Below are 18,356 nucleotides of genomic sequence, written 5' to 3'. Positions count from 1 at the left end.
GTCAGGCTGTCTGAGACATGAGATCCTCTGGTGGTGAAAGATGTGGCTGCCTCTGTTGGAACATTTGGAAGTGCTATTAAGAAATGGTACTGTGAGGGCAAGTAGATCACACTGATTCTTTGCTTTCAAAGAGATACCGTGACACTTGAAAACAGTATTTGTTTTTTACTTCTATTCTATAGGAATGATTTTGTCCTAGTAAATAAATTATGGAGTCACCCTTCAAGTTGTTTTTGTCTTCAAACAGCATAGGAGCAATGTGCAAACAGGCTGCCAGCTTCTGTAACAGTCACTTCAAGGGATGGAATGTAAATATTCTTCGTAGAGCAGTTTCATCATGTGGACAATGCTTAATCTGAACTCCCTTCACTCTCAATCCCTTCGAATACTAAGATCAAATCTGTTATCCTCAAATTCCCACCAATTTTTTCTAACTCTATAATTTAGAGATTTAAAGAACTTAAAACATCAACTTCCACACGACAATCCTTAAAATGCTTAGACTCAAACCCTGCTCCAAAAGTCTTTTGCCCAAGGTGAATGTCCACATTTTCCTTAACTATTTTTAAGTGTGATTTCTATAACACTTACTGGTCATTTGAGTTTATATATATTCTTTAAAATTTGGGCATATCTTTTAAAATATAAAATTCATAACTAGACATGATACCACATATTATTCTATGCCTGAAAATTCTTTAGAAATATTATTTTCCTTTACTTAAATTGATAATGATACAGCCTAAGATTTTACATGATTATTATGATGCATCTTCCCACTTCTGTTCTTTCATTTCTTATAATTTGATTTTTATTTTCTTTAAACATATTTTCTCTTTTGCACTGTGAAATAGTTTTTAAACGTAGAAAAACATAGAATTTTTTTTAAAAACTATAGAATTTTTTTAAAAACTAATTATTTCCCACAAAGAGACTCATCTTTTTAAACTTCATATTTTGCCATATTTGCTCATTTTTTAAAAGAAAAATATACAATGACTCATAGATCTTTTTAAAATAGCATTCCTGGTACACCTTCTGTACCCCTTCCCCAAATCACTGTTCTGAAGCTAAGTCTCCCATGCATGTTTTCCTACTTTTCTCTATGTCCATCCACATCCATTTCCATATCCAGTCCGCATCCGTATTTGTATCTGTATTCATGTTAACTTGTGTATGCATGTGTAAATAGTCTCTAAGTGTATGTACCTATGGTTGTGTCTATATAACTGTATGTTTATTTTTATTTATACTTAGAGAGGAAGGAGAAAGAGAGGCAGAGAAATAATGTGAGAAAGAGAAATCGATCAATTGTCTCTTTCGTGCCCTGAGTTGTGACGAAATGCGCAACCCAGGTATGTGCCCCAGAAATCAAACCAGCGACCCTTCACTTTCCGGCACAACACCAACCAACTGAGCCACACTGGTTAGGGCTATGTTCAGGACATTTTCTGAATGTTTTATCTGTAACAGTTTTCTGTAGTTTCTTTTAGTATGTATAGATTCTTTTGGGATGTGTCATGTAAATGATAAAAATAATTATTTTTAAATGTGTATGTTTACACTTCCTTTTCTTAAAGTTGGATAGATTTACATAAAATATAAAATAAAAATAAAAATATCAGCTATTTTTGTCATGCTCCTGATTTTAAAAGGAGTAATTATTTTATTTTACCATTAAGTAAAACATATCTTAGAATTTTAGTAATCTTTATACCAATATCAAAATAAGGAAGTCCTTCTTTAATCCAACTTGGCTAAAAAGTTTTGTCTTCAGTGGGCATTTCATTTTATCAAATTCTTATTCTGATTATTTTTATATGATCATTAATATTTTCTCCATTTGATCTTTTAATGTAGTAAAATGTATTAATAGTTAATTACATAGTATTCCATATTTTACCATTCCCAAGTAAACCATGATATTTATAATGTTTAGTTTCTTTGTAAATTGCTTGATTCTATTTGTTACTATTTAGTTATTGAAGTAACTATGTTCACAAATACAATTGCTCTGTGATTAGTTTCATTTTGAAACTTTTCTTGTTTACATAAATGTCAAGTTTTCTCATGTTGTGAACTTTTCATCTCTTCCTCATGTTCTGAATTTTTTTGAATATAATAATTATCTGTGCTTAGAACTTGGTAAAAGTCACATATAAAATCTTATGGACCTTAAATGATGAAAAGATTTTAAGTGATTAGACTTTTAACTGATGGTTTATTTTCTTTAAAGACAACAAATTTGGGTTTCCAAATTATTCTTGATAATGGTCAAAGTTTTTTCTCTATATTCACCATTTTATCACTAATATTTTTATGTGTGTCTCATTACTTTTCTTGATCACTTTTATGTCTTTATTTCTGCTATGTTACACTGAGTAATTTTCTATGATTTATTTTCATCTTACTAGTTTTATCTTTATCTTATGTTTATTATGGGGGATACCAGTGGACTTAGGTTGAGAAAGTGTTCCAACAGATTTATTTTTATCAGAGCAGAGCTAGTTATCTGTGTCTTAAGTATGTTCTCTTTTTTATTTCATAATTTTAATGTTATTAAATAACACCCATCTACACATATTTATAATTTTGGTTTTTGTTTCTTAAAAGTGAAATAGTCCACATCCCAAGGCATTGTACTGCGCCTTGTAATGGCAAAATTAGTTTTCTGATTCTTTAACCTAGACTTAACAATAGTGTTGTAACTCTAGACGTTATCTCAAACAATTTAAAAACTTAGAGAAATCAGTAATTAGAAGAACTATTCAATCAACTGCTTGTTGCTGGAACATGGACTCGATAAAGAAAGAAAAGGAAAGGCTAATGGTGATGAATTGCCAGTGTTAAGGGAAGAGTGAGTCAGTTTCTCCTTTGCGGAATGTATAGAGACTCCTATCTTCTGTAGCCGGTGGGGAAGAAATGCTGAGGATCAGGCCCACAATTGAAATATGAGTGTTTCAGAGTTCCAGAAAAGATTAAAAGATCAACTCCTCTACATGAAAAAAAAAAAAAAAAAGGGAATCCTGAAACTTGGATTATGACATTTAAATTGATGTACTCAGTAATCATGAGTTCCCCCATTTCTCTGAATTCTTTGGTTTTACCCACTACTCCTATATGAAGGTGATGCAGAGGCCTTCTGCCTTGCAAGAACTTGTGCTCTCTTCAGAATCTACTTAATTTCCCATGCTAGTCACGAGATACAATAAGTAGGATCAAGTCACAATATATTCTGCATAGCAGTCAAAAGAGAAGTTAGCATACACAGAGTAGTAATAGGAATGGCTGTGGTTACACAATGGAGACAGGGAAGAAAACAGCTTGAACAGAAGGAAACCAAGTCATCTACCAGGGTGTCCTTGTTGCTCTACTGCCGAATATTGACAATAAATGGACAGCTGCAGCCACAATGGTGTGAAAAGAACATGGTTAACAGGGGTTCAGACTCCTCAGGGATGAGCTTTATTACTAGGTAAACCAGTAATACCAATGAAGCTACTAACCAAGCATGTGGGAACGTAAAATGGATAGGAGAGGAAGATGATGATTACTTATGACAACCTGAGACCAGCTGCAGCAGTAAGGACTGTAAGTTGTTCCCATAAGATTTTCCTTTTATAATTTCCAGAAAAAGTGACCAAAAACAATCATGGACGAGGCAGTTTCAAATGAGATGAGACCACTCTCTGAAACAAATGGGTCTGAGCAATGCCAGAGATGAGCTGTAGGGGGTGCTCTGGTGTGTCACCCAGATTGCCATTTTCTCAGCTTCAGAGAGGGTTCATTGCTCATCTTCCAGCTGAGTCAGTCCCTAAGAATTGTTCTTAACCAAAAAAAAAAAAAAAAAAGTAACCAGTCCCAAAGTTACACTCCAGTCCCTGATATCAGCTGTTATCTAACATTGGCTGTTGTTGGGGAGTGGAGGGTGGTAACTCAGGCTCCACACTCTTGCCTCAGTTGAGAAATCTCTGAAGAGACAATCCAGCACCTGATGTCTCTGAGTTATGAGGCCTCTGTTCCAATGCTTATGTCCAGTCCTGCATTACTCTCTTCACAGGTGTCACCCTGAGGTTCTCCAACAGACTTAACTGCATACAAAATTCAGTCTCAGACTTTGTTCCCTTGGCTTATCTGATCTCCAAAACTGAGTAAAAATTTTATTAATTACAGCTGCACATATTTTTAGTAACCAGGGGTATAATTAATCTGACATTGGATACTTGAAGTCATATAAGATATTATATATTCTTTTTTTATCTCACCAAAGATAGTAAGTTTCAATTCCATTTGAAGCATATATATGTGTATATATATATATATTACATTTTATTATTATAACACTGTTTCTATGAATAAAAGATGTTTCATCTCTTTTTTGCTTATATTCTTAAATTCACCAATAGTGCTCCTTGAGTTATTTTTTTAATTTTACTGAGCATTCACATGCTTTCAAAGAAAAATATCTATTTTTAAGTTTGAGAACATTTTACTTAAGTCTGTCTTTTTTAACTTTCTCTTTTCTGTCTTCTTTGTTCTCATTTACTGGGACTCCTATTTACTGGATATGGGACTCCTATTTACTTCCCAGATCAATGATTTAACTTCTTAACTTTTCTAAGTTCCATTTCTGTTTTTTGTTCTAGTTGTTGAGAGATTACCTCAACTTTAGGTTCCAAATCTTTGAATTTATATTTCTACATCCTTATCTGATTTATGATTTCTATAGATTTATAATTTTAGTATGATGATTCCTTTGTTAATGGTGCTTTTTATTTTTTCCCTAAAATTTCATTTAATTCATACTTTTAAAATGTTCTGTTTTGGCACTGTAAATATTTTCTCTTGGTTTGTTTTTTACATTTGCTGTAGATTGTCTAGTTTTGATTTTAGTTTGATGACTAGCCACCCCTGTATTTCCGTTAATGAGGCACACGAAGTTGATTAGAAGATTTAGAGTTGTTGACTCAGCACCCACTACAGTGTAAACAGCTTTTTGTATTCCCCCAACTTGGAGGACTTCAATGTATTGGAATATATAGTCATCGGTTCCTCCCCTGGAGAAAGTTTCAATCTCCTCCTGGGATGCTTGTCTGGCTGCTTGAACTCTGAAACCAAAGGAAGCAAAAGAAGTTGGGCCTCATGGTTCACCCCATAGTCATTTATTTCATCCACATTTCATACTCTGCCACCCCTACCACCTCTACCCTGTTTCCTTATGTCCTAAGCTACCTTATTCCAGAGGGGGAAAAAGTACTGATTACCTGCATATTGAATACTCAGAGTTCTGTGGAAAATGGGTAACAAGGTCTACTGGCTTGCTATACTAACCACTATTCCTCCAGCTCTGTGCCATAAATGCCCATTTCTCTCTGCAGTTCCTGAAGCTTCCACATTCTGAGGTTTCTGGGATACAGTGGGATGAATTTGATTCCTTAACATCAGTATTTTAACCAAGGTATAATCTTGGGAAGGAATGCCTATTAGCCTCTGTTTTCTCATCTGAAATCAGAACATTTAAATGGATTATTTCCAAGGATACTTGTAGTTCTAAAAGCTTATATTTTGAAATATATTTTTGATAGTTTTAACTGTTCATGCAAATTTGCATATGTCTTTACACTGGATCATTACTTCACTTGATGCTGGGTTCTTATTCAGAAAAACAAATCTCATTTATAACAATTTCCTCAGGGAGTCTCTGATCTGCTTCACTGTTACCTGCTTTGCAATATAATTTTCACTTTCACAGTTGGGTAAAGTGGCTGGGCAATCCATGAAAAGAGATCTTATAGTTATTTAATCTAAAATTGAAGACCCAAGCAGACAAGCAGGGTGGGCTTAGTTGTGGGGTAGAGGGACACAGAGACCAGGGTTTGATGAAGAACAACAGAGGACTTAGGCAAATTTAATTGCCTTAAATCAGTAGAGCAAGAGTAAGTTCTAATCTCAGGACAGGTCAGGACATGAAATGAGGAGATCTCAGTAAGGACCCAAATCCTTCATAGACTAGTATGATGCTGTAATAATAACAGGAGTTGACAAACATGTTCTGTAATGAGTGAGATATTATATATTTTAGGACATATAATATTTGTCATGACTCTCCAAAAAAGACTTGAAAAATTAATTATTTACTCAATCACTTTATTTACTTATATCCCAAGATCACACAGCTAGTGGTATGACAGACTGCACTAAAACTCACATCTCCTCTTCCAAGCCCATATCAACTTTTTAAGCCATGCGATAATTAGTGTATTCATTTATTATGCAAAAGTATTTAACATATTATATAAGATACAAAATGTAATTATGTAATTTACCAAGTTTGATGTATTTAAACATTAATGTTAACCTAATAAAATTAATTAAAATTAATTTATTTTTCTTTGCTTACTTCCTATGTGCAATGTAGAAGTCCCTTTTGTGTTTGTGGGGGTGAGAGAGGGCAGGCTAGCCAGCAGTGAGGAAATAGAGTAAAGGTGGATTTTAAAAGATGAAGAAAATCAAGAGGATCCAAGATGGCAGTGGTTTAGGTGGAAGCTACACTAACTTCCTCCTAGGACCAAACTGGAATTACAAGTAAATTATAGAAAATGATCCTGAATAACCAACTGAACAGTAGCTAGAGAGAAGCCTTAATAGCTGAAGAGAATCATATTTCTTCTACCAGAGTTTAAATTTGTGTCATTTCCGTAGTTTTTTTTCCTTTCTATACTTCCATATATAAAGTGAAGACTTCATCAGTATAGTATTTAGTTTTCTTTTCTTTTTCAAAAATAAAACTTGAATAACGAAAGACTTGAAATGTGGTTTTATGAATGAGTAGTCTCTACAATCAGTTCTTGTTTATATTTTATCCTTTCTCTGATAACAGAAGCCTCCAACTTAAAATATCAAGAATATAATATTGCATTCCTAAGTGAAAAAAAAAACACAGAGGGAAATCTCATGAATGTATGTACAGAGGAAACAATTGTGAATGTGGTCATAATCTTTTAACTAGACTTGTTGCTATGAAAACTACTTATGGTCATTTGTGTGTATAACACAGTCATATATATACAGTTATATATATGAGTATATTTAAAGTATTCCATCATAGAAACTGTCACTTCTCTCTCTTCTTTAACTCTTGGCAAGTCCCCACAGTACACAAGAAATGACCAGAGTAAAAGTGATGATTACTGAAATCATCAACTGGATAGTATTAAATGGAGAGAGTGCAAGAAATGTGAATTTCTGTGAGTGTTGACTACCTGTATCAGAGAAAATGTTTTCTTGACAATAAATTATTATCCCCAAAGTGAATTCTTAATTTTCCATGAAGATGCACATTTTATTTCATGACTGACCTCGGTTCTGGGTCAGTCCTCTCCGAGTGATGACACAGGAGGGGCCTGGGACTTCTCAGACTGAGCCAACCTCTGGTGTTAGTGAAACGTGAGGACAGCAGTGGAGAGAGTCTGTCGGGAGGATGCCAGATGTGGGATCAAGTAAAAGTAGATTTAAAAAATGGGTCAGAAATTATAAGTTTCAAGTGCAATTGGATACAGTTCAGTTAAAGAAATGCATGCTCTGCATAGGGCAAAAATAATTTAAATGAGATTTCAGGAAAGAGATCAAATTGATTTTATTCTTTCCTACTGAGCAACTATGAATACTAATGGTACAGTCATAGATATTCTTTATTTAGAATATTTTAGCATTATTTATAATATTTTCAGAGAAACTCCTTTATCATTTTTCATTTATGTTTTATTAGCCTATTTAGACAATAAATCAATAATTACCACTAAAATACACATATAAGATAATAAAAGAAAAAAGTTTTGGAGAAATTGTAGAGTTTTCTAGAGGTTATCCAAAGCAAACTTCACATTCTCTAACTTACAGAACCCCAGGAAGCTCTCAGAGCAGGGTGGTTGTAAGGCACAGCTACGTAGAAAGCTCCGCAGCTCAGAGTGCCTATGCTTGAGCACAATGCAGGAACGAGAATGACATGGGTGTCAAATAAAGATGAAGGATGAAACCTTATTATTGGAAACAAAGAATAACTCAACAGTTTCCTGTTTCGATCAATAAACAAAGACCAAAGAGAATCAAGCTCTCAGGAGAAGCCAGCATGAACAGATGACAATGAAGACAGATCCCCTATCAGCCATACTCAGACCAAGATGCTTTATCATTAATCAACTTCCTAAATTTAACCCTAATGCCAAGGCAAACAATTTATGTTATTCTACCCGAAGGGGGGCTTATATTTTGAAATAAGTTGTATTGTAGGGGAAATTTAAAATGTTAGATCTTTGCACACTTGACTTTTATAATAAGATCAGTCCACTGTATGTATTCAATCTAAGTGTCTACATCTCTAGCCCACAGGCCAGTTATGGCCTGCTGCCTGATTTTTGTACACTCCATGAAATTAGGTTGGTTTTTACATTTTTATTTGTTTAAAAAGTCATACAAAAAATAATATTTTGTGGCATATTGAAATTATATAAAATTCAAATTTCAGTGTCCATAAATAAAGTTTTGTTGGAACGCAACTGTGCTTGTCTGGCTCCCTGTGCTTATGGCTACTATTGTGCTACAATGGCAAAATTGGGAAGTTGGGATTAAGACTGTATATCTCTCCCACATAATCTAAAATTTTACTACCTGGCCATTTACAAACAAAGTATGCCAGCCTTTGGTCTAAACTAAGAAGTCTTAAAAGTTGGTATGTTTTTTATTTCTTTCTTCCCTTGACAATGTCTGTGGCTACACCCTAGAATTCATTTTAGTTTTTGTGTGCCAGACATTACAAAAAGTGAAGAAGGCAGAGGGTCAGAGATAGCTTATTTTTTATGATCTATTTTTTTGAGAAAAATATTTTTAATTGCAAAAACACATTTCCAAATCTCTAATTCAAAATTATGTTCTCATAGTAAAGATAACTTTGATGGAAGAAGAGTAACATATTTGGGTTTGAATATTCACAGAAGAAATTGATGATGCAGAAACTGATGACCCACGGGACCAGGTACAGGGTACAGTAATAGGTAAAAAGACTAATCGATGCATCACTATCAAAATGTAAACTCTAAGACTGTAGTTCATATAATCTTTCAAAAACCAGTGAAATAATCCTTCAATCAACACTGAGTTTTCTTTCATGCTTGTTTGGTGCTCTTAAAATATTTGTGCCTGGCCTAAAACACATAATCTCTTATCTAATTTAGTTAACTCCAATATTTCCTTCCCAGCAATAGGAAAGGACAATGTGCTTTGAGATGGGTAACCTCATTATTAATAGTTTGATTAGTTTTGTCACTTTAAAAAATCATTTCCAGTGCCTCAACATGACAGAAAATGCAAAAATACTTTTCTGTACCAGGGAGAGAAAACATTCTCTGCTGCTCATTAGTTCTCCTATGCTTTCAGAGGTTCTTTTTGGTTTTGCTTTGTTTCCATTTTCTAATATCTAATCTTGAGAGTATTTAAAATTAATTAAATTATTAAAAATCATGTGCATTACCTGATGAGAATTTAGAATATATGAGTCAGTATTTGGCTAAAATCAGGTCTACTGAGTAGCACAGATATACATTCCGGATGCTAAACAAACAAATATTTTTTAAATTTTTTCATTTATTTTTGCTCTCTTAAATATTAACAGAAAAAATGTGATAATGTTGATTGACAATTTCCCCTTCTGCTATAATCTACATACTTAAAAAAATCAGATTCATATTCTCTCCATGGAAGAGAATGTCAGAACTTTGTAGACTCAGGAACTACTATAAAGGACACATGGACAAAACCAAGGGGGAGGGTGGAAGCAAGGGAGGGAGGTGGGGGAGGGGTGGGGAGAAAATACAGACAACTGTAATTGAACAACAATAAAATAATTTAAATTAAAAAAACAAAAACTTTATAGACTCAGCTCTATTGGCATAAAAATGGTACTAGATTTCACTTTGCTAATCAGAACTTATTTTTCAACATTTCTGGTGCAAAGCTGGATTGAAATAAACTCCTAGGCCTAAGATAGAGCCATTTCTACCAGGGGTTCCATGTCAACAAACCAAAACTAAGATAACTTTTCCATCTCTATAATGCTCTGCTTGGCATGAAACAGGATATCTCCTCAACCAACCCCAAATGCCATGTCAGTTCCAGGCGCTATACTTACTTCCTAGTTCCTTATTCACTTTCTATTTTCTTTTCCTTACTGTTTATCCTATGAAAGCTTCCTGGTTTCTGTTCGTTTTTTGCAGTTCTCCGGACCTTTGTGAAGTGAGACTTCTGGCATTATGAAGTGTTAAACTTTGTTTTTATCAACTAAATTGTCTCATAACTTAATAATTTTAACAGATGATTATGTCGTTATCTTATTATAAACACATCAAGAGCTCTCAGAGCCTATCAGAGATCATCAGTTCTTGATGATCTCTCTAAACTCCTGTCTTTGTGGTCTCCATTTATGCTTTCTTACTCCCTGGTTCATGCTCTTTCAAACTCTGGATTTCTTTCCTTCTTCCTGGAATGCCTGTTTGCCCTTCAAACTACTGTTCAAAAGCCTCCTTTAATACGGTGTCCCTGACTCCTTCAGGTGACATCAGACACTTTTCCAATATGTTCCCATATTACCTTACCTCGGCTCTATTTTAGTATGTCATATACTATAGTTTTTTTATTTCTTTTTATTAAATTTATTGGGGTGACATTGGTTAATAAGATTATACCGGCTGTTTAAGTGTATATTTCTATGATAAATTATATTCATGTTGCATTGTGTGCCTACCACCCAAAGTCATATAGTGTGTTTTAATTAATCAGTGCTGCTCTTTTGCACAACTTTAAACTCTTTGAGGATACATATTGTGTCTTGTTCAATTTATTCTCATAGCACCTCACCAAGGAGATGTTTGATACATGTCTGTTAACCAAAAGAGGAAATATTTGAAATGCTATGTTCTTCCAAAATTAAGACTTTCTCTGAAAAAGTTATAGAATGATCAGTCTCTTAGTTTCATATTCTTTAATTACTTGAACCATTCACATATTTTTCTAAGAACTCTCAAACCCATTGGTTGACTATTGTCTATGCATCAACTGCTTAGCTTTTCTGAGCTGTTTGTGCAAAGGCCTTCATGCCTTCTAGAGAGTCCTGAAGCAGGAAGGCAGAGAAATGCCCAGCCAAATGCTTGAGGGGAGCGAATAAGTACATGCTCCAAAATCAAAGAGTCAGAACCGTGTGCAGCAGAGTTGACACAAAACATTTTCTACAGCATCCATTTCTAGTGTGTTAGAGGTTTCATCAAGAAGGAATGCCAAGTTTTATCACGTTTTTCTCACATTTTAGAATTCATTAGTATAATTTGCATTAATTGATGGGCTAATGTTAAACCAAACCTCTCAATGCTGGGATAAAACCAAGTCATAATGTATTCATGTATTTTTATATTGCTGTATTCAATGTACTAATCTTATGTTTAGAATTTATACAATCTCTGCAACTAAATTCAGGAGTAATGTTTCCCCTTTCTTATAATATTGTTATCAGGTTATGATGTCAATGTTATGTTAGCCTTATGAAATGAATTGTGAATTGTTTCTATTTTTCTTTTGACTCTCTGAAAGAAATTCTAGAAGAATGGGATTATTCAATTTTTTAAACATTTGGTTGAATTTACCAGTAAAACTCTTAGACCTAAAGTTCTCCGTAAGAAGACTAAAAATACTGTTTTTTTTTCAAACGGATATAAGAATAACCTAGTTTTTACTTCTTCTTGATCCAGTTATGGCAAACTATATTTTATAGGAACTCATCCATTTCATTTCTCTTATATCTACTAGTTACTGAGAAAATTATGTTACAATCTCCCATTATGATTGTAGATTGGTGTATTTTTCATGTAACCTCTGACAGTTTTTACTATGTATATTTTTGAGACTATTAGGTATATTAGAAATATATAAATTTAAAATTTTCATATCTTCTTGGAGGATTTAAAATTTATTTTATGAGATAATCTTCTTTATTTCTAGTAGATTTTCATTTCAGATTTTTTGTCTGATATAAACATAACTACAATAGTATTTGTCTGGTATATATTTTTCCACACCAAGTTTCAGTCTTATTGAGTTTGTTTATATTAGGGACATCTGTCTTGCCATGGATGCTTTGTTGCACTTCCTGTCTTCCTCTTTTTGGTTAGAAATTTCAGAAGCATCTCGAATAGTCAGGCCATGCTGAGAATGAGAACCTTATAAATGGATTGTACAGCAGAAGCTGAAGTAATCTGAGTTCTTGATGACTGTGAAGCCACCTTTCTATCCTTTAATACCTACTTTGGGATGTAAGCTACCTGTTGTAGCTTTGTCCGACATGCAACTAGTCTCAATCTTAACTGAGACTTAGACTATAATCTAAAGATAAATTTAACTCAACACTGCCTACAGAAACTTAATATCTAATTATAAGCAATATATTTTATACACATAGAACCTCTTTGTGCTTATTTTAATAACATAGAATTTTGAAATGCAATATTTCTATAGGAATTTTAGATGACAAATTATGTTAATGCAAGGTTATCAGTTACTATATCAGAAAAGTTATCTCAAGGGTGATTTTTTAGGAGAGCTTTGAATAAAGGATAGGATTAAGACATGAAAAAAGGGAGGAGAAAAATTACACTTTTGGAGAAAATGCAGGGGGAAAAGACTCAGAAGGAGAATGAGAGATCCATATTAGTGATAACTTTTCCGAATTTTGGAGTACGTACTGATGGTGGTAACGGGAAGCAGATGGAAGTAAGTTCTAAGAAGTGACTTTGGCTGGTTCCAGAAATGGTGTTTATCATTTTAAGTATTTGGATTTCAGTGTCACTGTGATGGTTAATCATGGGAGAGATTTTTGAAAAGAGTGACAAAGTCTGATTTTCATTTTGGAAAAGATTATTTTGAGGTCTGTGTAGAGGACAGATTAGGGAGCACAAGAGTGAAATCAGGACCCCAGGACCAGATAATATGTATTGGATGTAGTAGGGTGAGATACAGTGGTTAGGATAGGGCAGTAGCTACTATCATTAGTGGTAAGAAATAGATTCTCAGGGTCATGATGAATATACTAGAATTAATATGTGAAAATAAGATCCTGTTAATAGGATGCCGAGGTTTTGGTAATCTGCAAGAATTACAATCAACGCCTTGAGGTCTAGATTGGCAGGCAGATGAGTTTTCTTGGTTAATTAGTTGTCAAGATATTTAAAAATTAGGATATTTTACATGAAAAATCTACATTGCTGTCTCTTTCTGAAAATCAGTAAGTACATTTGGCAACTCTTACACCTACCCTATACTCCAAAATGTTTCACAACAATGGTCTACATTTGAAGAATGTCATCAGAGGCTGCCCCCATAGATGGGGCATACCTATAAACAGGGTTTTATTTCTCCTGACTAAATTTGTATTGAACATGCAGACATTTGAATCTGTGACCCATGACCTAGACCATGTGAAACAGCAGACAATGTCAAACCACAATTCAACTCCATTCTTTGCTGACAGTGGTGGTTTTCAGTGGAAAGGTAGGTATCTGATAATGTCAAACCTCACTTCTGCTTTTATCAGGCAAGCAGCTTGGTTGGCCAAAAGTCCATGTGTTTTTTCTATAAAATAAAAGAGATATTCTTTATTTTCACTAATACTTTATTGATTTAGGTATGTTGTATATATAGGCTATCTCCCATGTGGTAGAATGTTGGTTGTTCTCAATTAATGCCTATTTTTTCACTATCAACTTCAGCTGGTCTACCCAACCATAGGGCGATCCATATCCCGCAAGACATCTCCAGCATGAAACTTCACAAACCACTTCTGACACTCTCTATGAGTTGCATCACTTTCTCCATACCACTGCACAAATCTTTTTGTGTGTGTGTTTCAGTTGTGCTTTCACCTTTCTTGAAATAATAAAGTACAATATGCCTGAAAATATTGTATATTTCCTTTCATCTTCAATGTTAAAATGGCTACACCAAAATTCATTAATTTTGATTTTTTTAATGCAAGTGATATCACAGCTGTCACTATACAATCTAACAAAACTGTTTTGAATGAAGTTAAAGATAATTAAATGTTACACTAGCCATCTTACCGAAAAAACAAATGAACTTTTGGCCAACCCAATACTATGGTTCTATCTAAAATTTAATTTGATGTTAAAATATTTCCTAAAAAATTACTTCCTTCTCAACTGTTTGTATTCTTCATTAGGATAGACACTACTGTTCATTCCTGAGATTTTTAAGAATTGCAGTGTGTTTGCTGCTTCCTTTTCATTCATAATCAGTGGTGCACAGAGCATGTGGGAATTAGAACTTGAAGAGTACATTCTGTCTGGCAGAGGGGAAGCCAGCGTGTTAAGACAAAGACAGCCTAATTAGATTTTTAAATCAAGATTTAAACTTCAAGACATAAGCTCTGTGGTCAGGAGACCATAACTGATGGGAAAAGGCCAGGAGTTCAGGGAGAGAAGACATAGCCTCATTTATAATCTGGCATGAAAAACTCCTCTGGCCATGAATAGTTCCAGGGGATGTAGAGCCTCAAAGCCAGACTCTCCAGACCGAGCAACACTGGGGATGCTGATGTTTCTGGCTGACAGTGCACCTTCAGGAACCATTTGGGCAAAACTCCATTGCTAAATTTTAAGTATCTCAGAAAACAACAAAACCTCTTATCTTCTATTTGCAAGCATAAGCAGAATGAGAAGGCAGTACAGAGAACTTGGTAGGTGTCCACAGTATAGTTTCTTTCTAAGAAATGAGAGAGCAATGATGCCACCTGTGATGTCATTATAGTATGAGGAAGAGGAGTCCCTGGGAGGGTTGTGTTGTCTACACAGTGAGGTGCTGAACACAGTCAGGCTTGCAACAGTCCCAAACTCCTCTTGTGTCAAACTGCCTCATTTCTTCTATTAAATCTTAAACACTATTATCTACACATATATGTGTATTTCTTAAAAAGCCATTTACATTAAAGCATAAAAAAGTAATAAGTTTGGTGAGATCCAAATCAGTGTTCTCTGCTGAAATGTCTTATCTTGGTAAGGTGAAGCAGTCTTTATTGACTGATAAATCATTTTGCTTTTTTATCATGTGAAAGTTTCTAATGCTTATCCTGCAACCAAGTGAAAAAAAATAAGAGGGCATTTTTAATGAAGAAACGTGGAGACTCTAAGGATTTCTTTTTGCTAACTGCCCCTTTATCAGTTGGAGACAGACAGCCTCATGGAGGGGTGTAATCAGCCTTCAAAACAGATGCTGAGAAAATTCACTGAAGGAGAGCAAAAAGATTGAAATGAGTGATTGCCCTATCAGTAGCATCCTACAGGGAAGTTCTTTGTGCATCTATAGATTACTATATGAAAAGTTGCATAGGAGATTATTGCTCATAGAATCATTTGGCAGGTAAAAGGAAACAGCTCAGTAAATATCAAGAGGACATTTTCTTGCTAAAAATGAACAGAGACTATACAAAAAGCCTCGTGGGATGCACCTGTTATGTTATCCTGTGATGCTGATGCATAAGGACAAGTGGAATATCTTAACCATGCTCAAACTACCCTGAACCCTGAAGTAATTGGTTGGTGGTCAGGACAGGTTACTGAAGTTATTTTTTAGAAGACATTTCAGCTTGATAGTCAAGGATGGTATGGGAAAGTGGTGGTGGGAAAATGGAGACAATTGTACTTGAACAACAATAAAAAAAAAGAAAGAAAAAAATAATGGTGTGTTACTTGACCATATTGCTATTTTTCCTATATGAAATAGCTTGGTTAGAAAAAGTTGATTCTGTGCTGATGTAGGAAACACACACACACAAATGCACACACGCATGTGCGTGTGCTCAGGTGAACAAGCCAGGTCCCTTAATTGCTGTATGGAGCCTAATCATTAACTGGAAATGTATAATTGTGTCTCTTATGAATATAACATAGTATACCCTGCTTTACTCACTGTTTACATTTTTATTGTTGTTTATGATTTTTATTGTAATGGCAGGTGATCTGCCATTAAAACAGAAATGCCTGCAGCTCTTTGAAGCACAGTTGTGATAATTTAACTATTTTAATTGCAGACCTATTCTCAGGTGAAACCTGTTTTGTTTTTCCTGACTATTCAAAAGCATTGACTCTCTGAGTTCAGGGACCTGATGGACCCAAGGTTGCTATTTGTATTTTTTATTTTTTTCAGCTTTTATTTTTTGTCAGTATTTTTTAAAAATATTTTATTGTTGTTCAATTACAGTTGTCTGTATTTTCTCCCCACCCCTCCCCCACCTCCCTCCCTTGTTTCCACCCTCCCCCTTGGTTTAGTCCATGTATCCTTTATAGTAGTTCCTGAAAACCCTCCTCCCACAGTCCCCTCCTCTCTCCCTTCTCCCCTCTGGCTATGTTAGATTGTTCTTAATTTCAGTGTCTCTGGTTATATTTTGTTTGCTTTTTTCTTTTCTTGATTATGTTCCAGTTAAAGGTGAGATCATATGGTATTTTTATAATTTCATATTTCCTGCATGCAATTGAAGAAAAAAAATTTATGGTTAGCATTAAGGAAACTTACAATCTGGTGAAACCCCTCACTAGAATAACATCATTACCATGTGAAAATTAAACAAGGATAAACCAGTGTGGCTTTACCATGTCTTTGCTCTCTAGTGAATTCGAATACCTCTTTTTAGACATTTATCAGCCATATGTAACAGTGATGCAGAATCTGGCTGTCTATGTTTATTTCTCCTTTACACTTTATTATTTAAGTATTTAATAAAAATTTCTTGATGATTATCATTTCTGAAAAATTTCTGCTGTTAAAATAACAACCTTAAATGTAAACTGGCAGAATTCATTGCCATACATTGATTACATATCGTGATGAAAACCAGGTTTCACTTTCAAATAGAACTTTCTGAGCACTTAAGGTTCTTTTTGGGACAGCAAATACAGTTCACAAAAGAAACAAATTACTGTTATAATTTCATATTCTTATTTTATTAAAGAGAAACTTGGAAGATCAAAATGAAAAGAATAATAAAAAATAAACAAATTGGTATGCTCTAGAGTAAAAACTATTAATATTGTGTTTTATTTATAAAATTTTTGTCATACTAAAAATTCCTCAAATAAAAATTTGAATAGCTGCATATCTGTGTGTGTGTGTGTGTGTGTGTATAGTAATTTATTTCATTTTTTCCTGTTATTATCATTGATTTTTGTTTTTAATAATAGTGAACATACAATAAATACCTTTGTATGTAAAGTTTTTATTTTCTCTGTATTCTTAGATTCTGAGACATGGGTTATAGATTATGAACATTTTTAATATTCATTAACATTTTAAAATTTGTAGCCCACAGATTTATACAAACATTATTACCCTTTTCAGTGTCTCTGAGGCATACTATATACTCTTTCCAATGTCAAAATTATAAAATGACACATTATTGTCTTAGTTCACTTCTTTATTTTATAATAAGTCTGAATTTTTTCTGTGTTCATTAGTCATTTGTATTGCTAGCTCACGGATGGATAAGCTTTAATGGATACCTAGTTTTCATCTGTATGGCATGTTTTTCTTTGGGTCTATCCCTCCTTTAATTGACGGTAATTTGTGAGTTACTCTTCTTACTGTCCTGGCCTATGCCTACTCCCAGCTACTAACTACCCTATCACTGAGTAACCACATGTTCCAAGCAGATGCAGCCAGAATCTCGTAAAAGAATTGATATGTAGATATTGAAAGAGGGATAGTCTACCCTATTTTTATTGAACTCTAAAGAATAGGGGCTTGGATCAGCCCAGGACCATCTTGCTGATATCATACTGCACAACATTGAAAAGTATGTCTGAGAATGAAGCCAAGAAGGCGCCAGAAGGACCAGAAGATAGAAAGAAAACATTCCCACAACTTCTGTTCATACTCCTGGATCTAACTCTCCCTTAATCCAGATATACCACTTAGGTCTTCCCAACAATAAGAATCAATAAATATACCATATTTTTCAGACTGTAAGATGCACTCCCCCCCCAAATTTAGGATGAAGAGGGCCTTATAGTTCGAATGTAACTTACCTGGCTCACTGGGGGGGGGCAGTGGTGGAGTGGGGTCACATGTTATTAAATATTTTACCACATTTTTTGCTTCAAAAATTTTTTCCTATTTTCCTCCTCTAAAACCTAGGTGTGTCTTATGGTCGAGTGCGTCTTACAGTCCTAAAAATATGGTATTTTTTTTTGCTTTTTACCTTGCTTTGCAATATTTTTAACATTGTAGATATTAATTTATTAACTCTCCTA

The sequence above is a fragment of the Phyllostomus discolor genome, chromosome 3, assembly GCF_004126475.2.
Source record: "Phyllostomus discolor isolate MPI-MPIP mPhyDis1 chromosome 3, mPhyDis1.pri.v3, whole genome shotgun sequence".
In the NCBI taxonomy this organism is placed as follows: domain Eukaryota; kingdom Metazoa; phylum Chordata; class Mammalia; order Chiroptera; family Phyllostomidae; genus Phyllostomus; species Phyllostomus discolor.
The sequence above is the reverse complement of the archived record's forward strand: the minus strand, read 5'-3'. Positions refer to the sequence as shown.